The following is a 25967-nucleotide window of genomic DNA, read 5'->3' as shown; positions in this document are numbered from 1 at the left end:
GGTGGTCCCAGTGGGAATCCCCATTGATTTTGTTAGCGCCATGCTCTTGAGCCACACAGGACATCATATGAACATGGCATAAGTCGAGGCAAACTGTGTTTTTTTAAAGGCAACATTTTCTCCCCTAGAAAATGTGCAACATTGTCTTTACACACCATGGCAAAATGTGTAGAATTACAGGTAATTCATTTTAAAACTGCAAAAAAAACGCTAGAAGTGGGCGGCACTGACTACTTACTATGACAATGGTGAGATAGCAGCGGATAGCTAATTGTGGGATCATAAAAGCCTCCATCATCACTTCCTCACCCACATGTTTCTGTCTGGTGCCACTGTGTTGCCTATTAAATCATCTGCAGCCTTGCATACTGTCTAACCTCTTTCTGCCAAATGAGCTGAGTGTCAAAGTAATAGGTCAGCTCCATGAAAGACCTGGCTCTCCAGCAATTCCTGTGTAACCCGCCCATTTGTAAGATAGCACAATGGCCAGCCTTGTGAATGGCATAGAACCCAAGCCCTGCTCACAATTACAACATACTGTCTATCTATATACGTGCGATGACCTGGACCTTCACTGTGTACAAAACAGTGCGGGCACAATAAGGACTAGCAGTACTTCCTCGTCATATGGGAATTTGCAATTCTATGCAATTCTATTTTGTGGGAATTGTTTGAAAGAAGCAAAAAAGTGGTGCAACGGGATGTTTTGTGAGGACACTATTGGAGTCCCATCAGTGGAAGACTGATAAGTGCCTCTCCAATGTCCTCCTATTATTGGCTACCTCCTGTCAGATCTTTCATAGGACCATCTGGCCATGCTGATCTGCCTGGTGACCAATCACAGCCACTCCACACCACACCCTAAACCTCATCTGACCTCTAGCGTGACTCAGGGGACCACCTGGGACTTCTTCTTCACCACACACAACATTCTCAAATGCACATTAGCAGACACTTTACCTCATAGTAATTTACAGTAGTGAGTGCATACATTGTCCCCTGTGGGAATTGAACCCACAACCTTGGCATTTGCATGTACCATGTGCTACCAACTGAGCCACATCAGAGTAACAACACAACTAAGCCTTTGTTTACCTAATAACACCTGGGGCTTTTTCAGTGGCGTACATCTAAATGACAGTGAACCATGTCTGTTCTACACCATGTATTTCTCTATAGGATCTTTCTGTGACATCGTGCCCTCAAGAATAGTCCCTCCTGGCCTCATGTAATGTCAATGAGCTTGGCCCTTCACAGCTACAGTATGACTGTCTTGTCAAGTTGTGAGTTGGAGAAGTACTTCTGTCTTGATGTGTAACATCTTCCAGCTGGTTGTCATCCTGCTTAGCCATCTCACATGCAATATTACAACACATGATGTTACGTTGACTGTAGTCCACATACAGAGTGGACAAACTGCTTGCTGAGGAACAGAGAGAGCCTTTCTGAAAAGGTACCACTCGATCACGAAACAGTTTTAGAAGAGCTAGGCTCATATATAGGATAGGGGAAATGTTCAATCACTAGAGCTTAATATGTCACTTAACTGCGACAGCTGTCCAGGGGCAGTCACTCTAAAGTGTATTGGTGTAGCATGATTTGTAATCGAAAAGACATCTGCTGTCTCCCCCCCCCCCAACATGCAAGGCTACTATAATTCTGAAGTCTTATTTTTTTTTTGATTATATATTATTAATGATCCAATATTAGGCATTTTATCACAATTTCCCCCAAATGTTCATTAATGTAACAGTCCAAAACAGTTAAAAACAAATAAATGTTTTATATTTTTTAACATTGCCTGAGTTAAAAAGGCCTGAGTTAAACATAACACTGAAAGTATAAATATTTCAAATGAAATTCTATTAAAATGAAATCAGACATTTATTCTTCCAAATTTGAGCTTTTTTAGCTGTTTCAATAATGAGAAGCCATGTGGGGTGAGTTTTTTTTTTAATAATAACCTAATTCTGAAGGCATATAAATTAATAAACTAACTTAGCTTCTACTACTCCACTAGATGATGCATCGTGGGTAAATAAAACTTTATTTAAAACTTGAAAAAGTATTACGTTAATGACATACATGTCCACAGAAACTGTGTTTGATTATAATAAATATTATAGTTTAACGTAAACTTCAACTGGTATACAATTTTTGTGATTTATGGACAAACTACAACAACATGTTTTGTGTTTCATGAGAATCACCCACATAGAGATCTCTTGATAGAGGACTTTTAGCTTGGAGTAGAGATGCTCTATTATAAGCAGTACATCAACCTCAACCCCCTTATCACCTTTGTTAGTGAATGAATGCATCAGAACAGCAATGCAACGCATTCATCACCTCTTCGTCTTGATACTCTGAGACCTCTATTAGCAAATGCCTGTCTTGTCTTCATCACAAGAGCTACAGCTTTGTGTCACCGCTGGCTGGGTAACAACAGATGAGAATGAGTGATCAACGTTGAGTTTGGGGCTAAGCATGCAGAGGACACACTGGATGGTCTTTCTACGAAAGGTTCTGTTGGGACGTCATTCATGGCCTAGCAGTCCAGTTTACCATGCATTGCCAAAGGCCTCTCTCTCTTTCCATCACCATATCCCTGTCTTTCTCTCTTTATCTACCCCCCCACCTCATTCCCCAGTTGCCCCATTTTCACAGCCCCTAACCGGTCTCGTTAATTCCATCGCAATCAGACTCTCTGACAGCATTGTATCTGCCCTGTCGGAGGCTCGTCCCATCCCAATATTTGCCCTGTCACTCAATCCACCCCTCCACTTTCTAATCTGTCTAATCCAGCCAGAGGCCCCAGGTACTGCATGAAGTCATCTAAACAAACCCACTAAAAACGCCGAGCAAAGGCACCCAACGCCACTCCAGTCTTTCCCCTAACATTGCTTTCCAGGCGGGGCGCAAAGACACACCAAAGAAACGGCTCTTTTAGGTGGATGGCAAGTTGCAACAGAGTGGTTGAGGAAATACTGAAACTGTATAAATAGAACAGTCAGATATTGAGATTGGACCACACTTCATTGTAAAATCAATAGCACCAAAACCGGGTTCTTCGTTACAGAATATCACTATGTTGCCAGGTTTGTCATATTGTGGCAATGTACGGTATATCCATTGAAAGGATTTCAATGGCCAATTTATGGCTTGGGCCTTCTTTATAGTCAAGTGATAATACATTTTTTAAATGTTTGGAGTGATAATCCAGATATGTAGCTGTTGATTCTGCAGCCCAACAATAAATGTGTGTTTCAGTTTTTCTATCTGTGAGAGCTGGACAGCACAAGCTGTCGTGCTGTGTACTACAGCGGAAGCTATGTGGGGAGGGGTATACAAATGGTAAATCTCTTACAAAGGGACAACATATTAATAGGCACAACTTTGACGTAATCTCATATTCTCTCCATCTGTATAGGTTGGCAAGCTCATGATCCAATCATCTTCTTACTTTAACCACCACATTGTTTTTATTCCAAAGCGTGTGGCGGCCTCAGCCATGCTTCTGTTCCAGTGTTTCCCATCCTCAAAGGTGCAATGCATCAGTTTTACATCTGGTAGTCCTAGTGATCGCTCATGCTGACTGCGTCAATGGATTTGTCCTCAAAAGGAGTTCAGAATTATACAGTGCATTCGGAAAGTATTCAGACCCATTGACTTTTTCCACATTTTGTTACATTATAGCCTTATTATTAAATTGATTAAATAGTTTTTCCCCCCCCCTTTATCAATCTACAAGCTTTCCCCTTAATCAATCTTGTAGGTGTGCCAAGCTTGTAGCATCATACCCAAGAAGACTCGAGGCTGTAATCGATGCCAAAGGTGTTCAACAAAGTACTGAGTAAAGGGTCTGAATACTTAAAGTAAATGTGATTTTAAAAAATGAAGTATCTCCAATTTTTTAATTTGCAAACATTTCTAAAAACCTGTTTTCGCTTTGTCATTATGGGCTATTGTGTGTAGATTGATGATTTATTTATTAAGGTTGTAATGTAACAAAATCTGGAAAAAGTCAAGGGGTCTGAATACTTTCTGAATGCACTGTACATTCCAGATGTGCCTTTTATTGGCATATGTGTCATTTTCTGTATGTTCAAAAGACCTCATATCAGTTTGTTCAGTTATTAAATGTTGCACAAAATGTTTGGAGTTCAGATATCCATAACTACACTTCAAGGGGAATTTCACCCTGCGGGAATGTGGGCTTGTTTTTGTCATGTCTTGTTATGTCTGTTCCTGTCCTTTCTCTTCATTCTCTCTCTCTGCTGGTCTTTTTAGGTTACCTTCTCTGTCTCTCATTCCTCAGCTGTTCTACATTTCCCCTAACTAGCTCATTCTCTCTTTCCCCACCTGTTCTCTCTTCCCCCTCTGATTAGGTCTCTATTTCTTTCTCTGTTCCTGCTACTTTCAGTGTCTGATTCTTATTTGTGTTTTTTGATGCCAGAAGCAAGCTGTCGTCTCGTTTGCTTCCACCTTGTCCTGTCCTGTCGGAGTCTGCCTGGCAGGAGAATCCTGCACTATACTAACGTTCTTTTGTTCCGCTGACAACGTTGGAAGAGGATTTATGCCATTCCTGTATTTTCATTAAAGAACTCTGTTTTCTGTTAAAACCGCTTTTGGGTCTTCACTCAAGTTCATAACAGAAGAATCAGACCTTGAATGGACCCAGCGGCTCCGGACCCTTTTCACTCCGCCGTCGAGATCCAGGGAGCGATGCTAGGCAGACACGAGGAGGAATTGTCTGCTGCTCAACATGCCGTTGAGACCTGGCCGTCCAAGTCTCCGACCTCACAAGACGGGTTCACCAACTCCACCTCGATCCACCGCCCACTTCCAGGGTTTCCGAGTCGCCGGAGCCCAGGATCAACAACCCGCCGTGTTACTCTGGGGAGCCCACTGAGTGCCGCTCATTCCTCACTCAGTGTGATGTGGTGTTCTCTCTCCAGCCCAACACTTACTCCAGGAGCGCAGCCCGCATCGCCTACGTCATTTCTCTCCTTACCGGACGGGCGCGTGAGTGGGGCACGGCAGTCTGGGAGGCGAGGGCTGAGTGTATTAACCAGTATCAGGACTTTAAGGAGGAGATGATACGGGTTTTTGACCGTTCTGTTTTTGGCGAGGAGGCTTCCCGGGCCCTGTCTTCCCTATGTCAGGGGAATAGATCCATAACGGATTATTCTATTGAGTTTCGCACTCTCGCTGCCTCTAGTGACTGGAACGGCCGGCTTTGCTCGCTCGTTTTCTGGAGGGTCTCCACGTCGAGGTTAAGGATGAGATCCTCTCCCGGGAGGTTCCTTCCAGTCTGGACTCCTTAATAGCTCTCGCTATTCGCATAGAGCGACGGTTTGATCTTCGTCGCCGAGCTCGTGGAAAGGAGCTCACGTTCTCCGTTGCTCCCCTCTCCACATCACTGCCACCTGCCGCATCACTGCCACCCTCCTCCGCCGGCTCGGATGCTGAGCCTATGCAGCTGGGGGGTATTCGCATCTCGGCCAAGGAGAGGGAACGGAGAATCACCAATCGCCTCTGTCTCTACTGCGGCTCCGCTGGTCATTTTGGCACCTCATGTCCAGTAAAAGGGCAGAGCTCATCAGTAAGAGGAGGGCTACTGGTGAGCGCAACTACTCAGGCCTCTCCTTCTGGATCACGCACTACCTTTCCGGTCCATCTCCGCTGGCCCGGTTCATCTGCTTCCTGCAGTGCCTTGATAGACTCGGGGGCGGAGGGCTGTTTTATGGACGAGACCTGGGCTCGGGAACATGACATTCCTCTCAGACAGTTAGGGGAGCCCAGGGCCTTGTTCGCTTTAGATGGTAGTTCTCTCCCCAAGATTCAGCGTGAGACGCTGCCTTTAACCCTCACTGTCTCTGGTAATCATAGCGAAACCATTTCTTTTTTAATTTTTCGTTCACCTTTTACACCTGTTGTTTTGGGTCATCCCTGGCTAGTGCGCCATAACCCTTCTATTAATTGGTCTAGTAATACTATCCTATCCTGGAATGTTTCTTGTCATGTAACCTGTTTAATGTCTGCTATCCCTCCTGTTTCCTCTGTCTCTTCTTCACAGGAGGAGCCTGGCGATTTGACAGGGGTGCCGGAGGAGTATCACGATCTGCGCACGGTGTTCAGTCGTTCCAAGGCCACTTCTCTCCCTCCACACCGGTCGTATGACTGTAGTATTGATCTCCTTCCGGGAACTACTCCCCCGGGGTAGATTATACTCTCTGTCGGCTCCCGAACGTAAGGCTCTCGAGGATTATTTGTCGGTTTCGCTCGACGCCGGTACCATAGTCTCCTCCTCCTCCCCCGCCGGAGCTGGGTTTTTTTGTTCAGAAGAAGGACGGGTCCCTGCGCCCATGCGTGGATTATCGAGGCTGAATGACATAACTGTTAAGAATCGTTATCCGCTTCCTCTTATGTCTTCAGCCTTCGAGATCCTGCAGGGAGCCAGGTTTTTCACCAAATTGGACCTTCGTAACGCCTACCATCTCGTGCGCATCAGGGAGGGGGACGAGTGGAAGACGGCGTTTAACACTCCGTTAGGGCACTTTGAATACCGGGTTCTTCCTTTCGGCCTCGTTAACGCTCCAGCTGTCTTTCAGGCACTAGTTAACGACGTCCTGAGAGACATGCTGAACATTTTTGTTTTCGTTTACATGGACGATATCCTGATTTTTTTATGACCGTCTCTCTCGATTCATGTTCAGCACGTGCGATTTCCTCCAGCGCCTTTTGGAGAACTGTCTTTATGTGAAGGCTGAGAAGTGCACTTTTCATGCCGCCTCTGTCCCTTTTCTCGGTTCCGTTATTTCCGCTGAGGGCATTAAGATGGATCCCGCTAAGGTCCAGGCTGTCATTGATTGGCCCGTTCCTAAGTCACGCGTCGAGCTGCAGCGCTTTCTGGGCTTCGCTAATTTCTACCGTCGTTTCATCCGTAATTTCGGTCAGGTGGCAGCTCCTCTCACAGCCCTTACTTCTGTTAAGACGTGCTTTAAGTGGTCCGTTTCCGCCCAGGGAGCTTTTGATCTTCTTAAGAATCGTTTTACATCCGCACCTATTCTTGTTACACCTGACATCTCTAGACAGTTTGTTGTTGAGGTTGACGCGTCAGAGGTGGGCGTGGGAGCCATTCTTTCTCAGCGCTCTCTCTGACGGCAAGGTCCATCCTTGCGCGTTTTTCTCTCATCGCTTATCGCCGTCAGAACGTAACTATGATGTTGGTAATCGCGAACTGCTCGCCATCCGCTTAGCCCTAGGCGAATGGCGACAGTGGTTGGAGGGGCGACCGTTCCTTTTGTCGTTTGGACTGACCATAGGAACCTTGAGTACATCCGTTCAGCCAAACGACTTAATGCGCGTCAGGCTCGTTGGGCTCTGTTTTTCGCTCGTTTCGAGTTTGTTATTTCTTATCGTCCGGGCTCAAAAAACACCAAACCTGATGCTTTATCTCGTCTCTTCAGTTCTTCTGAGGTCTCCACCGACCCCGATGGGATTCTCCCTGAGGGGCGTGTTGTCGGGTTGACTGTCTGGGGAATTGAGAGGCAGGTAAAGCAAGCACTCGCTCACACTCCGTCGCCGCGAGCTTGTCCTAGGAACCTTCTGTTCGTTCCCGTTCCTACTCGTCCGGCCGTTCTTCAGTGGGCCCACTCTGCCAAGTTAGCCGGCCACCCCGGCGTTCGGGTCTTATGCTCGCTTCCATTCGCCAGCGTTTCTGGTGGCCCACTCGGGAATTACGTGACGCGCGTCGATTTGTCGCCGCTTGTTCGGTCTGCGCGCAGACTAAATCTGGGAACTCTCCTCCTGCCGGCCGTCTCAGACCGCTTCCCATTCCCCTCTCGACCGTGGTCTCACATCGCTTTAGATTTTGTCACCGGACTGCCTTCATCAGCGGGAGGACAGTTATTCTTACGGTTGTCGATAGATTCTCTAAGGCGGCTCATTTCATTCCTCTCGATAAGCTCCCTTCTGCTAAGGAGACGGCTCAGATCATTATCGAGAATGTTTTCCGAATTCATGGCCTTCCGTCTGACGTCGTTTCCGACAGAGGTCCGCAGTTCACGTCTCAATTTTGGAGGGAGTTTTGCCGTTTGATTGGGGCTTCCGTCAGTCTCTCGTCCGGCTTTCATCCCCAGTCTAACGGTCAAGCCGAACGGGCCAATCAGACTGTTGGTCGCATTTTACGCAGTCTTTCTTTTCGTAACCCTGCGTCTTGGTCAGAACAGCTCCCCTGGGCAGAGTACGCCCACAACTCGCTTCCCTCGTCTGCTACCGGTCTATCCCCTTTTCAGTGTAGCCTCGGGTACCAGCCTCCGCTGTTCTCATCTCAGCTCGCCGAGTCCTGCGTCCCCTCCGCTCAGGCTTTTGTCCAGCGTTGCGAGCGCACCTGGAAGGGGGTCAGGTCGGCACTTTGCCGTAATAGGGCGCAGACTGTGAGGGCCGCTAATAAGCGTAGGACCAAGAGTCCTAGATATTGTTGCGGTCAGAGAGTATGGCTCTCCACTCAGAACCTTCCCCTTAAGACAGCTTCTCGCAAGTTGGCCCCGCGGTTCATTGGTCCGTTCCGTATTTCCCAGGTCATTAATCCTGTCGCAGTGCGACTTCTTCTCCCGCGCTATCTTCGTCGCGTTCACCCGGTCTTCCATGTCTCCTGTGTTAAGCCCGTTCTTCGCGCCCCCGCTCGTCCCCCCCCCCCTCCCATCCTTGTCGAGGGCGCACCCATCTACAGGGTTCGTAAGATTTTGGACATGCGCCCTCGGGGCCGTGGTCATCAGTACCTAGTGGATTGGGAGGGGTACGGTCCTGAGGAGAGGAGTTGGGTTCCCTCTCGGGACGTGCTGGACCGTTCGCTGATCGATGATTTCCTCCGTTGCCGCCAGGTTTCCTCCTCGAGTGCGCCAGGAGGCGCTCGGTGAGTGGGGGGTACTGTCATGTCTTGTTATGTCTGTTCCTGTCCTTTCTCTTCATTCTCTCTCTCTGCTGGTCTTTTTAGGTTACCTTCTCTGTCTCTCATTCCTCAGCTGTTCTACATTTCCCCTAACTAGCTCATTCTCTCTTTCCCCACCTGTTCTCTCTTCCCCCTCTGATTAGGTCTCTATTTCTTTCTCTGTTCCTGCTACTTTCAGTGTCTGATTCTTATTTGTGTTTTTTGATGCCAGAAGCAAGTTGTCGTCTCGTTTGCTTCCACCTTGTCCTGTCCTGTCGGAGTCTGCCTGGCAGGAGAATCCTGCACTATACTAACGTTCTTTTGTTCCGCTGACAACGTTGGAAGAGGATTTATGCCATTCCTGTATTTTCATTAAAGAACTCTGTTTTCTGTTAAAACCGCTTTTGGGTCTTCACTCAAGTTCATAACAGTTTTCATCATATCTGAGGCATTTCTAGGACAGTGAGATGTGTTTCACATATATTTGCCCTGAAGGAAGGCAGGTCAGGGCTTCGCGTGCTGAATGATACACCCTATGACGGCTTCCGGTGTATTGAAGGGGAGGACGAGATGTAAAAATACACGTAGTCCTGCTTTGTGGCATTTCGCGAAGGCTCTATGTTACACGGATCGGATTATACATTTTTTGTGGGTGTAGATATGTTGTCCTTGTTCGATAGAGCCATTGGACTTCTTTCAGCGATGTTCCTATCGGTGGATTCATTGCTAAATATACAAGCAGACACATTTTTTCCAGTCTCTGAAAGGCTACAGCTTGTGTTGGGAGGTCTTCGGTTCTCTGGCCCCCACCCCTCCCCCAAGACGGCCTTTATTTAAAAGAAGGTGGACACTAACAACAATAATTTGAGCAAAACTGAAAGAACTGACCAGTCGCAATGGCTTCAAGTGATTCCTCTCATTAACATAAATTTGATGATGAAGCATCTATTAGCTAAGAGTAATCGAAACAAAGAGTCAGCTACAGCCGATGCCAGCACCAAGAGGGCAGATGAGAAATACGGTGCCTAGCAAAGTAATTTATTTTTTCCTGAAAGCCACATAGCTAACTTTAGTTTCTCTACTAAAACCCATATTGTCTATTGCTGGCTAACATACTGCTCTGTTACAGTGGGGGAAAATCAAATAATTCAGCCAGCTTTGTAGCTAGCTAGAGTTCTAAGTTAGCTAGCTAAACAACTACCGGTAGCCATATCTATGACTAAAAATATATATTTTGTATCTTGATTGTAAAACCTCTTCTCTTTTTAGTCATACTACCAAACAGCAAGCTACATTACAATCAGCCAACTAAATCTAGGTTTACCAGCAAACAATAGCACATGACTGGAGTTGGCTAGCTAATTAGCTTGGCGCCTGCTAACAAATGCGCCACACCTCGCATTTGTAACTTTTTAGCAAACATTTCACATCAGCAACATTAAATAATTTACTAGCTAGCTATGTAGCATAATTGTCAAGGGTTGACATTGGTTATGATTATGATTATTATTTCAATCACAAAATTATAGGCATGACGCAAGATACGATTCCAAACAGATGTAAATAACAATTATTGCATATCCAGCAAGCTAGCTAAGTTTACTAGCAAACAGTGAGGAGAAACAATAGTACAACAATTTACAGTTATAAACCTCTAAAATTGTAGCTGGTATTACTTTAAAAATCATTGCCTAAGCATGCCTGATAGACATAGCTGTAGGTAGATACTGTCTGCCTACCTACCTAAGCTCATTTGTAGGGTCTCTTTCTATTAGTCTATATATTGTTGTACATGTAATCTCTGTGTGTGTGCACATGTATGCATGTTCAACTAGTCTACCCTGAGGTTGATATTATGCTGGCACGGTTAAACTGTTGTCCAAACTGTATGATAGAGTATAATTTGTTTTGTTTTTTTGTCTAACAGACAATACCGTGTGGTGCCTGGGCATCTTCCTGGAGTGGATTCTAGATATAGAAAAATAATTCATTTAACTGGGTGTGCCATTGTAGCAGAACTGTATCCTGTGAACTGTATCCCTCTCGAGGGATTAGACATTATGCTCAATTTTTCAAGCAGGTGACTCACGAGGAGCTGAATGGCAGCTTGATCATAACACTCCTCCCACAGCTTTAAGTCCCTGAACTTACTGTATGTTTCTTTGGAATGGCAATTTCATCATGACCACCTCTCCCATCATCTGCTGATCACCAGTTCTCTTAGCTACAGATTGTTACACCAAATAATGTGATTTAACGTTGGCCTCAGTTTGGGGAAACAGGAGTCTCATAAAATGTATGTGACCAGCTGCAGGGGGTCAGGTAGAATTTAGAAAATTCTCCATTATGAAAATACATTTTTTGCTCCATAAAGTAATCCAATAACATGTGTGCCGCTATCGTGTCTATTTCAAGACTTCTCACTCATTGATCAAGACAGGCCTCTGTCATCATGACATGCAGCCCTTTGGGGTGGACACCCACCTGTCTCGATCAATGAAAGAAGACATGAAATAGACAAGATGTCTGCAAAAATCTTTGGGTAAATCACATTATCTGGTGTAACAATCTGTAGCTACAGTTCTCTGCGCTCGTGTCTCTACAGCTGAGACAAACTCGGAAACACTGAACTAGTGTTCATAGAATTGGTTTTGTATGTTACTTGTACCATTTAACATTGTTGTTGAGTTACCATTACATAGTGTACACTCTTGTGTTTTAGAAATCCCAAAGAACGTTTATTTGTCAATGTTGATTTGTCAATCTGAATGTCTAGCATCAGTTTGGTGCTACAGAGCCATGCTTATACTGTATAAATATCTTCTGTGAATCCATAAAGGCTGACACATTTTAAAGATTGATAGAAAATATCCACATTTATTTTATGATGGTTCTACATCAGGGCTCTCTTTAAATTTAACCTTTATTTCACTAGGCAAGTCAGTTAAGAACTAATTCTAATTCACAATGACGGCCTACCCCAGCCAAACCTGGACAACACTGTGCCAATTGTGCACCGCCCTACGAGACTTCCAATCATGGCCGGATGTGATACAGCCTGGATTCATGCTATTCAACCGATCACTGCCCGCACCTGCTCATTCGTCCAGCATAACTACTCTGGACGGCTCTGACTTAGAATACGTGGACAATTACAAATACCTAGGTGTCTGGTTAGACTGTAAACTCTCCTTCCAGACTCACATTAAGTATCTCCAATCCAAAATGAAATCTAGAATTGGCTTCCTATATCGCAACGAAGCATCCTTCACTCATGCTGTCAAACATACCCTCGTAAAACTGACCATCTTACCAATTCTCGACTTCGGTGATGTCATCTACAAAATAGCCTCCAACACTCTACTCAACAAACTGGATGCAGTCTATCACAGTGCCATCTGTTTTGCCACCAAAGCCCCATACACTACCCACCATTGCGACCTGTACACTCTCGTTGGTTGGCCCTTGCTTCATACTCGCCAAACCCACTGGCTACAGGTTATCTACAAGTCTCTACTAGGTAAAGCCCCGCCTTATCTCAGCTCACTGGTCACCATAGCAGCACCCACTCGTAGCACACGCTCCAGCAGGTATATCTCACTGGTCACCCCTAAAGCCAATTCCTACTTTGGTCGGCTTTTCTTCCAGTTCTCTGCTGCCAATGACTGGAACGAACTGCAAAAATCTCTGAAGCTGGAGACTTTCCCTAACTAGCTTTAAGCACCAGCTGTCAGAGCAGCTCACTGCACCTGTACATAGCCCATCTGTAAACAGCCCATCTATCTACTTACCTCATCCCCATACAGTATTTTTTTTATCTTGCTCCTTTGCACCCCAGTAACTCTACTTGCACATTCATCTTATGCACATCTACCATTCCAGTGTTTAATTTCTATATTGTAATTACTTTGCCACCATGGCCTATTTATTGCCTTAACTCCCTTATCTTACCTCATTTGCACTCACTGTATATAGACTTTTTGTTTTCATTTGTTCTACTGTATTATTGACTATGTTTTGTTTATTCCATGTGTAACTCTGTGTTGTTGTATGTGTTGAATGCTTTATCTTGGCCAGGTCGCTGTTGCAAATGAGAACTTGTTCTCAACTAGCCTACCTGGTTAAATAAAGGTGAAATAAAAAAATTCACACCAGGAACCATAGTGATATTTAAGTAGCTATTATTTCCCACCTGTGTTTGTGGGATATTGTTTTGTGTTTGTGCACCACGTAGTCACGTTTAGTTAGTTGTTTGTTTATTGATTTATAGTTTTTTTTCTTTGTTTCACTTTGCAATAAATATGTGGAACTCAACATCCACTGCGCCGTGGTCCCGTTCTTATGAGAACCCACAAAGGACCAAGCAGCGTGAAAATTTGGTAAGGAAGTTATGGACTTGGGAGGACATGAGACCCTTCCTTGGCGGGAGTCGCCAAGGAGCATGGAAGGACAGCGACGACACCGGGGACCACGGCCACAGAAACCCCAAGATTTTTGGGAGCTGTCGGTCGAGCAGCGGAGAGTGCCAGAGCCTGTTTGGGAGTCGGAGGAGGAATTTGAAGAAAGATTCCGGAGAGAGGTGGTAGCGATGAGAATGCTGCCGTAAAGGTGTGCTGAAGAGCGTGACGCCAGTCCAGTGCCATCTGCACCGGTTTCATGCACCGGTTGCGCCTTCCCAGTCCGGTACGTCCTGTGTCAGCTTCCCGCACTCGCCCTGAAGTGTGTGTCACCAGTCCGGTACCACCTGGACCGGCTCCACACACTAGGCCTCCAGTGCGCCTCCCCAGTCCGGTACATCCTGTGTCTGCTCCTGGCACTCGCCCTGAAGTTGTGTGTCACCAGTCCGGTACCACCTGGACCGGCTCCACACACTAGGTCTCCAGTGTGCCTCCCCAGTCCGGTACGTACTGTGTCTGCTCCTGGCACTCGCCCTGAAGTTGTGTGTCACCAGTCCGGTGCCACCTGTACCGGCTCCACGCACTAGGCCCCCAGTGCGCATTTACAGTCCAGAGCTTTCGGCGACGGTCCACAGTCCAGAGCTTTCGGCGACGGTCCACAGTCCAGAGCTTCCGGCGACGGTCCACAGTCCAGAGCTTCCGGCGACGGTCCACAGTCCAGAGCTTCCGGCGACGGTCCACAGTCCAGAGCTTCCGGCGACGGTCCACAGTCCAGAGCTTCCGGCGACGGTCCACAGTCCAGAGCATCCGGCGATGGTCCAGAGCTTCCGGCGACGATCCGGAACCTACCGGCGACGGTCAACGGTCCGGAACTTCCCTGCGATGGTCAACGGTCCGGAACTTCCCGGCGACGGTCAACGGTCCGGAACTTCCCGGCGACGGTCAACGGTCCGGAACTTCCCGGCGACGGTCAACGGTCCGGAACCTCCCAGCGACGGTCAACGGTCCGGAACCTACCGGCGACGGTCAACGGTCCGGAACTTCCCGGCGACGGTCAACGGTCCGGAACCTCCCAGCGACGGTCAACGGTCCGGAACCTACCGGCGACGGTCAACGGTCCGGAACTTCCCGGCAACGGTCACCGGTCCGGAACCTCCAGCGACGGTCAACGGTCCGGAGCTTCCAGGCAAGGCGTCCAGTCCCGCTCCATGGCAGGAGCCTTCCTCTGCACCGGTGCCCAGTCCAGGCATGGCGGCCAGTCCAGCTTCATGGCCGGAGCCTTCTTCTGTGCCAATACCCAGTTCAGGCACGGCGTCCAACCCAGCTCCAGGGCCGGAGGCCTCCTCTGGTCGGATCCGGGGTCTGGGGGGGGGGGGGCTACGACCCGCACCGGAGCCGCCACCGACACTAGTCACCCATCCTAACCCCCCCCATTTGGTTTCAGGTTTTGCGGCAGGAGTCCACACCTCAGGGGTGGGTACTGTCACGCCCTGACCATAGAGAGCCTTTGTTTCTCTATGGTGTAGTAGGCACAGAAAGGCTATAAAAGGCACAGAAAGGCAAACATCGTCATATTTAATATAAGTAAATATTTCCTAAGTACCACTATTTCTGTTTAAAAATGCAGCATAGAAAATCCAGAGATCCAATCAAAACATGTTTTCTGTAAAGATGCAAAAGTAGACCAGTCTTTGCTAAAAATGTATTTAATTTATTTAACAGAAAATAAAAGTTGCACACCCTCAATCCCCCTGTCTGCACTGTTTGTGATGGACGATGGATGCAGATTGGGTCGTCAGCGATGGTCCCTCGCAGTGGTCTGTGATCCACTTCCTGACTTTTAATGCCTAAAACATGAATCCAAATTGTGTCGATATTGCAAGAAAATATTGTCATTTCACATAACCATCTACCTGCTTCATTCATGATGAGAAAACTAACTGGAACAAGCTAGCTATCTTATATTAACCAGTAATACAAAAACCAGTAATACAATATTAACCAGTAATTAAATGTTAGCTGTCACGTAAAAATTATTTTCCCTGAAGGGAAAGCAATTTTGTTATTTGTTAGCTAGCTAGGCTACCAGTTAGCTTTTACTTCCCAAACAAGTCTGGATAGCTAGCTCTCCCTACTGGCTGCTGGCCAATTTAGCTACATTTCTTGATTCTAGTTACTAAAATAAATAAAACATCTCACTTTAGCGTTAGGTGAGGTATTTTCTGAACAGCTTCTCACTTCTTTGTTTCTCCAGTCCTCAGTTTGAGCACACACCGTCCACACACTAATTTGTGGCGCCCCAATAAAACAACAGTTGGAACTCTTGTTGCTAGGCTACCAGTTACAATGCTTTTAGCTTGAGGTTTGTGCAGTCTTTATCCAGAGGGAAAACAAACATTATAGCTAGTGTCTGAAAGAATTATATGAATGTCATATTGGTCAAATTACTGATGATGTCGTCAACTCAAATAACCATCAGAAATGTATTTAGCTAACCAAAATGCATATCAAGAACCTAATATGGTCCTCAGTCAAGAGAATATGCATTGTATGTACTGAGAAAATATACGATGTAGGCCTACTGTCAGTATTTGTAGGCTTACTGTCAGTAATAAAATGTCCACATAGGCCTATCACAAGATATCTAATGAGTCAATATCCGCCCATACCATGTATGATATCCAATGGGAATCTAAAACTGATTTGTGCATAAAAGAAAAATATGGATTGAGCATGTGCTCATTTTTAGCATATCAAAAAGCATATCAATATCCAGATATGGACCTCAGCCAAGGGAAGCATATCTGGAATCAATCTAGCTTCATATCTTGAATGTGTTGAGAAAACCAAGATATGCGATGTATACAGTCAAGATTCGTCAACATGAAGAGAGAACATAGGATGTCTCATATCTCAGGATATTCAATGAGTCTATATCCGGCCACAGGAAATGCCCATGTGCGATATCGGGCGTAATCCCAATATCATATATGTCTAAAAGACACATCTAGATTCAGAATTTGTCAGGATATGTTGCAAATCCACAAATGTAAAATATGCATTGGAAATGGTTTGTATTCTGTAGAATATCAAAAATGTGTCATGTAAAGATATCCCCTGATATGGAAACATTTTGCCCAGTGATAAAGCTTGTAAACAGTGGGGATGTGTCATTGTTATTAGGCCACGGTAGGGTAGGGGCGAAGGACACAGAAGGCCATGTTTTTCAATTTGTAGAAACACACATTACATGGCATACTCCAGCCCTCAGGGCAGTTCAGCTGGCCTAGTGAGTCAGGCTAGCGGCTAACCATTAGCAACTGAGCTGTACTCAAATAAATGGTATGGATACTTAGCAACATGCTACACGTGGATAGTGTAGGTCAAGTGAGTGAAGCCCATTTTAATTTAGCCATGCAGTCAACCAAACATTGCCAGTGCTCCATGATTCTTAGAGCTGAACATAAAGACATGGCTAGCTACAGGGGGAAATATCAGGGCTTTCATGTACTGGGTTATGTGTGAGACAGTGATATCTAGGCCAACATGGATGAAGGAATGAATGACTGAAAAATAAGTCATCACAGCTGTACAGTGAGGCTATGTTCAAGATCACTTGGTCGTCTTGGGTTTCCAAGAGGTTAGGCCTATGTTAATTCTAAGGTGTTAAAGTACATCAGGTATTACTGGTCATGAGTTGAGAAGTATTGAGAACTTTGAAATGCCCGTAGAGTACATTATGTTAAACAATATATTGGAAAATTTGCCAAATTAACAATTTCATATTTGTATATTCATCAACACAGCAAAACAACAAACGTCCTCACACTGTCGACTGAGTTTATTTTCAGCAAACTTAAAATGTGTAAATATTTGTATGAACATAACAAGATTCAACAACTGAGGCATAAACTGAACAAATTCCACAGACATGTGACTAACAGAAATGAAATAATCTGTCCCTGAACAAAGGGGGGTCAAAATCAAAAGTAACAGTCAGTATCTGGTGTGGCCACCAGCTGCATTAAGTACTGTAGTGCATCTCCTCCTCATGGACTGAGACAGATTTGCCAGTTCTTGCTGCGAGATGTTGCCCCACTCTTCCACCAAGGCACCGGCAAGTTCCCAGACATTTCTGTGTGGAATGGCACTAGCCCTCACCCTCCGATCCAACAGGTCCCAGACGTGCTCAATGGGATTGAGGTCCTGGCTCTTCGCTGGCCATGGTAGAACACTGACATTCCTGTCTTGCAGGAAATCACGCACAGAACAAGCAGTATGGCTGGTGGCATTGTCATGCTGGAGGGTCATGTCAGGATGAGCCTGCAGGAAGGGTACCACATGAGAGAGGAGGATGTCTTTACTGTAACACACAGCGTTGAGATAGCATCATTGGACTGAGCTTGTTGCAGGCTATGATGGACCCTCAACCTCAAAATCGATCCCACTCCAGATTGCAGGCCTCGGTGTAACTTTCATTCCTTCAACAATAAACACGAATCCGACCATCACCCCAAGTGAGACAAAAACACGACTCGTCAGTGAAGAGCACTTTTTGCCAGTCCTGTCTGGTCCAGTGACAATGGGTTTGTGCCCATAGGCGACGTTGTTGCCGGTGATGTTTGGTGAGGTCCTGACTTACAACAGGCCTACAAGCCCTCAGTCCAGCCTCTTTCAGCCTATTGCGGACAGTCTGAGCACTGATGAAGGGATTGTGCATTCCTCGTGTAACTTGGGCAGTTGTTGTTGCCCTCCTGTACCTGTCCCGCAGGTGTGATATTCGGATGTACCGATCCTGTGCAGGTGTTGTTACACGTGGTCTGCCACTGCGAGGACGACCAGCTGTCCGTCCTGTCTCCCTGTAGCGCTGTCTTAGGAGTCTTACAGAATGGGCATTGCAATTTATTGCCCTGGCCACATCTGCAGTCCTCATGCCACCTTGCAGCATGCCTAAGGCACGTTCACGCAGATGAGCAGGGACCCTGGGCATCTTTCTTTTGGTGTTTTTCAGGCAGTAGAAAGGCCTCTTTAGTGTCCTAAATGTTCATAACTGTGACCTTAATTGCCTACCGTCTGTAAAAATTTTGCCTCAAATAAATAATGAAACATGTTCAATTTGGTTTAAATAATGTAAAAACAAAGTCTTGGAGAAGAAAGTAAAAGTGCCATGTAAGAAAGCTAACGTTTAAGTTCCTTGTTCAGAACATGAGAACATATGAAAGCTGGTGGTTCCTTTTAACATGAGTCTTCAATATTCCCAGGTAAGAAGTTTTAGGTTGTAGTTATTATAGCAATTATAGGACTATTTCTCTCTATACCATTTGTATTTCATTAACCTTTGACTATTGGATGTTCTTATAGGCACTTTAGTACTGCCAGTGTAACAGTATAGCTTCCGTCCCTCTCCTTGCTCCTCCCTGGGCTCGAAACCAGGAACACAACGACAACAGCCACCCTCGAAGCCGCGTTACCCATGCAGAGCAAGGGGAACAACTACAGGCTCAGAGCGAGTGACGTTTGAAACGCTATTAGCGCACACTAACTAGCTAGCCATTTCACTTCGGTTACACCAGCCTCATCTCGGGAGTTGATAGGCTTGAAGTCATAAACAGCGCGATGCTTAATGCACATTGCAGAGCTGCTGGCAAAACGCACGAAAGTGAGGTTTGAATGAATGTTTACGAGCCTGCTGCTGCCTACCACCACTCAGTCACATACTTAGATACTTGTATGCTCAGTCAGATTATATGCAACGCAGGACATGCTAGATAATATCTAGTAATATCATCAACCATGTGTAGTTAACTAGTGATTATGATTGATTGATTGTTTTTATAAGATAAGTTTAATGTTAGCTAGCAACTAACCTTGGCTTACTGCATTCGGGTAACAGGCAGTCTCCTTGTGGAGTGCACAAGGACTAGTTAACTGTAAGGTTGCAAGATTGGATCCCCCGAGCTGACAAGGTGAAAATCAGTCGTTCTGCCCCTGAACGAGGTAGTTAACCCACCGTTCCTAGGCCATCATTGAAAATAAGAATGTGTTTTTAACTGACTTGCCTAGTTAAATAAAGATTAAATAAAGGTGTAAAAAAAATAAAAAATTGGCAAAATCGGTATGTCCAAAAATACCGATTTCTGATTGTTATGAAAACTTGAAATCAGGCCTAATTAAATCGGCCATTCCGATTAATCGGTCGACCTCTAGTTTATATTCATGTTTATATTTTCCTATTCATAAATTGTTTTATTTAAATCAAAATACTAATCATATTACAGAGCAAGATGTAAAGTTTCTTATGACACCAATTCTTTCTTTGTAACATCAACAGAGGAAACATTATGGAGTCTTAAAAGAGGCCTAGGTAAGGCTAAAATGTCATTAATATGCCAACTTTAATTATTTCTCAATTATGCTTTTATATACAAATGTCAAACATGTGTCAACAATCCTTCCTCCAAAGGACTTTTGTATGGATTACATTTTGAGCTTCATAAGGAATCACTCAAAAGCAGGGTGTGTGCGTGTGTGCATGCGTGCGTCTGTCACATGCCACGTGTGAGTTCATGTGAGCATGAGTGGTCGATGTGTAGTGTACATAAAGAACAATCATTTTTCACATGCCAACCTCAAGGGACACTTTGAGTCCAGAGAAACAGACTAATAACACCATCTACCACTTAGGCATATTATGATAAAAATATTATTTATGAATTTTAACAAACTTTACAAAAATAACTCAAGACCAGGGCTGGACTACAGCATTTGGGGCCCCCTGACACCGACCTCCCCCACCCCCCAAAAAATACTTTAATATTGTGTTTGTTTTTTACTATTATTTTTTGGAAATAAGCACATTTCCTGCTATTACACACATTTTGCCATGAGGCTGAGAGAAAATGTTGCAGTTTAAAAGCTAATTACCTGTAATTCTATATGCTCTCTGAGGGCCCCCCGAGGGGGCCCCAGCTCTGCGTGACCATTCGGTTATCTGTCCCTGCTCAAGACAAATGATATCTACTCTTCATCCACGGTGAAAGGCTGGCTAAAACCGGCACTTTTACTGAAACGTTGATTAATGTGCACTGTCCCTGTAAAAAAATGTAAAAAAAATAAAACACGGCACCCTACAAAAAAGCATGCTGGCTGTAGTATGTGTGTGTGACTAAGTATCACTTAATTCATAAGAACATCTGCTAAAAATGCCATTAGTGATCGATATTAGGACTTCACTTACTCTAGGAAGGTCCAATGCAATGTTGGCCCTTTGCCATTTGTCACTTCACATTGATGATTGTTCACTGTTAGCCTGGTCACAGATCCGTTTGTTTTATCTTGCCAACTCCTATGGTTGTTGTCAGGCCAAACAATGACCATTGGAGTTGCAAAGACAGCACAAACAGATCTGGGACCAGGCTAGTCCACTGCCACTGATGCAAGCTGGCCTGGCCCTTTCTTAAATACCACATGCCATTCATTCCAAATACCTAATCATGGCATTGAGTATATTTATTCATATTGCATATTTTATGCGAATATAATTTCACGGTCAACAGCAATACTGCCTGTGGATGTACTGCTACACACCTTTTCTACATGCCTATCCTTAAAACGGATCTCTCAATTGTAGCCTAAACATGGAATAATTTATACTCAACAGTGATGAGCCAACTCCTCCTGGAGTTGTATGCTTCATTGACTGCACCCAGTAATGCATTATGGACCTATAACACTCTGCTCTTGTTGCAAGGAAAGGCATGCATTGAGTCTCAGCATCCAGCGCCACGTGACCTGAGCAGGCCATTTCATCATGCTTAGCTGGAGGTTAATCTCAGTTGGGAAACCCATGAAGCTTGTTTTTTTTTTTCTGAGTCACGTGGTTACTGTGTAGTAACAGTGTAGTAAAGCTACGTGCTTGGGGGATGATAAGGTTATTACCATGACAGCACATGCTTTGAATTCGTCGAGTTGTGAGGTCCCACGTTATCAATTCCAGATGTGAAACAGACTATTGCGGGAACCAGATTGTTTTATTGTGGAGGAAGAATGATGTATTTAAGGATATTTGACCTCTCTATAAGAACGCAAAATGCAGCAGTAAGCATTAGCCTATATTCGGTGAAAACAGATGAGTTGGTAGTCTATATGGTTGTGAATAGGACAGATGCTGACTATTAATGATGGTCTTATAGGTTATGATGGTAGAGTTCAAACACATTTGATGCGCATTTTAAGCACATCGAAATTGCGTTTGGCTACCAAAGTGTAATATTCATTTTAAAACGTAAATTAATTGTAATCGATCCAGTATGGAGTATGGATGCAGTCGCTATGTGAAGCGCGCTCAAAATCATTGCATGATGATCTGTCCTTCCCGTGATTAGTTTAAGCATGCATCCATAGTTTGCCAATGAGTAGATGAACGCTAGAAAATGGGGATGCGGGGACAGAGGACGCTTGAGATGCAAACGATAGTTTAGGATAGACAACTATAGAATGATACACCCCCTGAAATGTATTTCCTTACGTCGATATCTGTTGAAAGAACCGTGAAGAACCAATAACGTGACTCTTACCGCTTTAGTCCATATTCCAAGCGAATGCTTGTCCATTTTTGACAGGGATGCAATGCTGCTACACAATGACGACATCGAGCATCTTTAGAGGTAGAACTGTAATCCGCCTTATCGGTGAACCATGTACTACTCTTCCTTCTTTCCCAACTGCTAGTGGATTTCTGCGTATGCTCTGCACCATCTAGCCTACGATGGATGACTGACTACACACTACCTGCACCCGGGGCTTCCAATGCGTCTAATATGCATTTAAAAGGGGCGTGCCGATTCGTGTGTGTGTGTGTGTGTGTGTGTGTGTGTGTGTGTGTGTGTGTGTGTGTGTGTGTGTGTGTGTGTGTGTGTGTGTGTGTGTGTGTGTGTGTGTGTGTGTGCAAAAGAGAGAGACTACTCGCTAGGCTACCGCTACACTGACGCACTACATTATTACTGCTCATCCAAGAACCTATCTATATAACATCTAGTACTGATGTTAGACCTATGTGCTATCGACGCATGACAATCAACCTTGACATTTTCTAATTCTAGGCATACATTTTGTAGATGTATTATATAGCCTTCATAATAAATATGTATTATGACTGGACTGTAGTCCACATTTGTACATGGTTACATTTATAATGATTGCCTCATGATCTCGCTCATCAATTTAATTATTGAACTTGATTAATTACTTAAAGATACAAGCATACATTATATACCCTTTCTTTTAAAGTATCACCCTACATTTTTTGGAGGACTGAGTGTAAGGGGGAGGGTCTTTGAATATAAAGCCAAGGAAGAAGAGGTGCAGTCATTGGCATGGTAAATCTAACTATATTCCTGTAAGTGTGTTTTGTTCTTGGTGTTTGTTCAACAATATCCATAGTGGAGTTTAAGATTTGACATCTTACCCAGGAGAACAAGATGTAAAGGGTTATTGTGATTGAGGAGCTTACTGCTGGTCATGGAGTGTCAACTTGGAGTATATCCCAATGGACTATGTTATTTCTGCAGCATGGTTACCAACAGCAATGTAAAGTGTCGGCTAGTACAGTGGTTCGTAGCCTTGACCTTAAAGAGACACGTGGTATGTTCTGATTGCAAAACAATTGAACTGAACATTCCCTGTTCAAGAGTATTTGTTGAAATAAGTGATATTTCCTGATAAAACAAAGCAAATTAAACTTCACATTTTTATGTCTAGACTCCAAAACAACATTATGCCTAATTTCAACAATGTCAACAATGTTACAAACATTCACACAAAGACAATAAACGATGGAATCTGAGCTCACTGTTTCACAGCTTAAAATAAATAGTGACTGCCTTCTGATTCTGTTTAGATATGGATTTTTAGAAATGGAAACTCATTACTACATCATTAATATTCATAAGTCATATGTATCTGGAATTGTGGAGGCGGGCCTTGCTGTTTCACGTGGCTGGATTTGCTTTGAGATTAACTCTCAGTACGAACCCTGGGGGGATATTTTTGAAAGTAGGGACCTTATCATGAACAAGCCCAGACTTGTAGTTAGGTCAGGTGGATCAAGAAACGTTCCCATCTTATCAACAGCAAGGACTTGGTTAACTCTAGTTATATATTACTTAGCCTCTGCCTGTCCATCTAGTCAAGGACACACACCACTGTGCCAGCTGATTACTCTATTAGTAAGAAAAGTAATTGGGATGAGTAATCCCTCTCTGGGGTTTGTGTAGCTGTTGGGACAATAGTTAACATGCTGACTCACATACCTGATTCAGACTAGCGCCAACCCAAACTGTACCGCGCTGGCCTGTTATTGTCCTCCATACTTCCGGGAACTATAAACTAGGCTTCCGATTGTTCCTCAGAAGTGCAGTAGTAGGATGCTGAAACATAGTAATGTCCATACTTTGAGGTTTCACCATAAATAATGTTGAAGATGCTGTCCATCAATATATTTTACTGTAGCTGTTTAACCTCTATATACAGTGCATTCGGAAAGTATTCAGACCCCTTGACTTTGTCCACATTTTTTTACATTACAGTCTCATTCTTAAATGGATACAATACTTTTCCCCCTCATCAATCTACACACAATATCCCATAATGACAAAGTGAAAACAGGTTTTTAGAAATGTTTGCAGATTTATAAAAAAACAAAAACAGAAATACCTTATTTACATAAGTATTCAGACCCTTTACTATGAGAATGAGCTCAGGTGCATCCTGTTTCCATTGATCATCCTTGTGATGTTTCTACAACTTGATTGGAGTCTACCTGTGGTAAATTCAATTGATTGGACATGATTTGGAAAGGCACACACCTGTCTATATAAGGTCCCACAGTTGACAGTGCATGTCAGAGCAAAAACCAAGCCACGAGGTCGAATAAATTGTCCGTAGAGCTCCGAGACAGGATTGTGTCGAGGCACAGATCTGGGGAAGGGTACCAAAACATTTCTGCAGCATTAAAGGTCCCAAAGAACACAGTGGCCTCCATCATTCTTAAACGGAAGAAGATTGGAACCACCAAGACTCTTCCTAGAGATGGCCGCCAGGCCAAACTGAACAATCGTCGGAGAAGGGCCTTGGTCAGGGAGGTGACCAAGAACCCAATGGTCACTCTGACAGAGCTCCAGAGTTCCTCTTTGGAGATGGGAGAACCATCCAGAAGAACAACAATCTCTGCAGCACTACACCAATCAGGCCTTTATGGTAGAGTGGCCATTAAAGAAGCCACTCCTCAGTAAAAGGCACATGACAGCCTGCTTGGAGTTTACCAAAAGGCACATGACAGCCTGCTTGGAGTTTACCAAAAGGCACGTAAAGGACTCCGACCATGAGAAACTCGATTCTCTGGTCTGATGAAACCAAGATTGAACTCTTTGGCCTGAATGCCAAGCGTCACATCTCAAGGAAACCTGGCACCATCCCTACGATGAAGCATGGTGGCAGCATCATGCTGTTGGGATGTTTTTCAGCGGCAGGGACTGGGAGACTAGTCAGGATCGAGGTATTTCCTTTAGCGTCTCCTTATTTGATTCAAGTGTGAATTATCTCAAAGTGATAGTAGATCTTTAGATGGTTGGGCGCTCCAGGTTTACAACACCTAGGAGAAACACAAACAGGAGAGCACCTCCTTTAACAGGCCATTAAACAAGTGATTTGTGCCTGTTTGACTGAGGGTCTACCACAGTGGGATGGGTAATGTGTGGGGGGTTGTGTGTGTGTGTGTGTGTGTGTGTGTGTGTGTGTGTGTGTGTGTGTGTGTGTGTGTGTGTGTGTGTGTGTGTGTGTGTGTGTGCGTGAGAGAGAGAGAGTGTGTGCATGTCTACAATGGAAGAAGATTGCCTCCCGTCCTTGGGATGGGTAACGTGTGTGTGTGTGTGTACTACTGTATCCCGATCACTCATTACTGTTTGAATAGAATGACCTTAGGGTTTACAATTTCCATGCTCTCTTTCATTCAAAAAAGGAGGAAAAAAATTGTGCTTTTAAATATAACACTCTAAAATGCATTTTGCTGTTCAAATGGAATTATTTATGACAACGTAATTTATGAAATGTGGATGACTTCACGCTGCGTTGAATCTCTCTTCAATTCAAATCACAAGAATTTCAGGGTTCTAAGTGGGTGGTAGATACTTCAATTTAAGAGCTGGCTTATCAGTTGCTATGCTGGTTTATCAGTTGCTATGCTGGTTTATCAGTTGCTATGCCAGTGAGTTCATGTCTACCTATTGCAAGTATTGACTTCTCAAATTCCTAGGGAGAATTTCTCCCATGTTTGCTGTGTTTTGTGGAGATTACATGGATTTGCCAAGGCCTTCAGGGCTCTCATTGTACAGTAATGTGATTATTTTCTAGGCTCTCATTTCTACAGTCATGATGCAATAGATTCTTTATTTTGCATGGAAAATACAAATATGGAATTGATAATGAATGTACACGACAATACATAGTTAAGTACATGTAGGCTGTTGATTTCCTACCAAATTGTTGTTCCACAATATGCGATTAACGCATCATATCAAACTTATCCCAATGTTTTCTTAAACCCATAAACCATATTTGACCTAATATTGCAGTCCCCT

The 25967-nt window shown here is 44.4% G+C and overlaps 1 protein-coding gene across 1 annotated transcript in view; it reads right to left on the bottom strand.

Moving 5' to 3' along the window:
- The window catches only part of ajm1 (apical junction component 1 homolog), a 33210-nt gene extending 11049 nt beyond the window's left edge, over positions 1-22161 (bottom strand). Inside the window, exon 1 of the mRNA XM_064943438.1 lies at positions 21909-22161. The gene's annotated coding sequence lies outside the window, so the exon portion shown is untranslated. The remainder of the gene's footprint in view (positions 1-21908) is intronic.
- Between the last annotated feature and the right edge of the window lie 3806 nt (positions 22162-25967).

The sequence above is a fragment of the Oncorhynchus masou genome, chromosome 28 (genome assembly GCF_036934945.1).
Source record: "Oncorhynchus masou masou isolate Uvic2021 chromosome 28, UVic_Omas_1.1, whole genome shotgun sequence".
In the NCBI taxonomy this organism is placed as follows: Eukaryota; Metazoa; Chordata; class Actinopteri; order Salmoniformes; family Salmonidae; genus Oncorhynchus; species Oncorhynchus masou.
The sequence above is the reverse complement of the archived record's forward strand: the minus strand, read 5'-3'. Positions and strand labels throughout refer to the sequence as shown.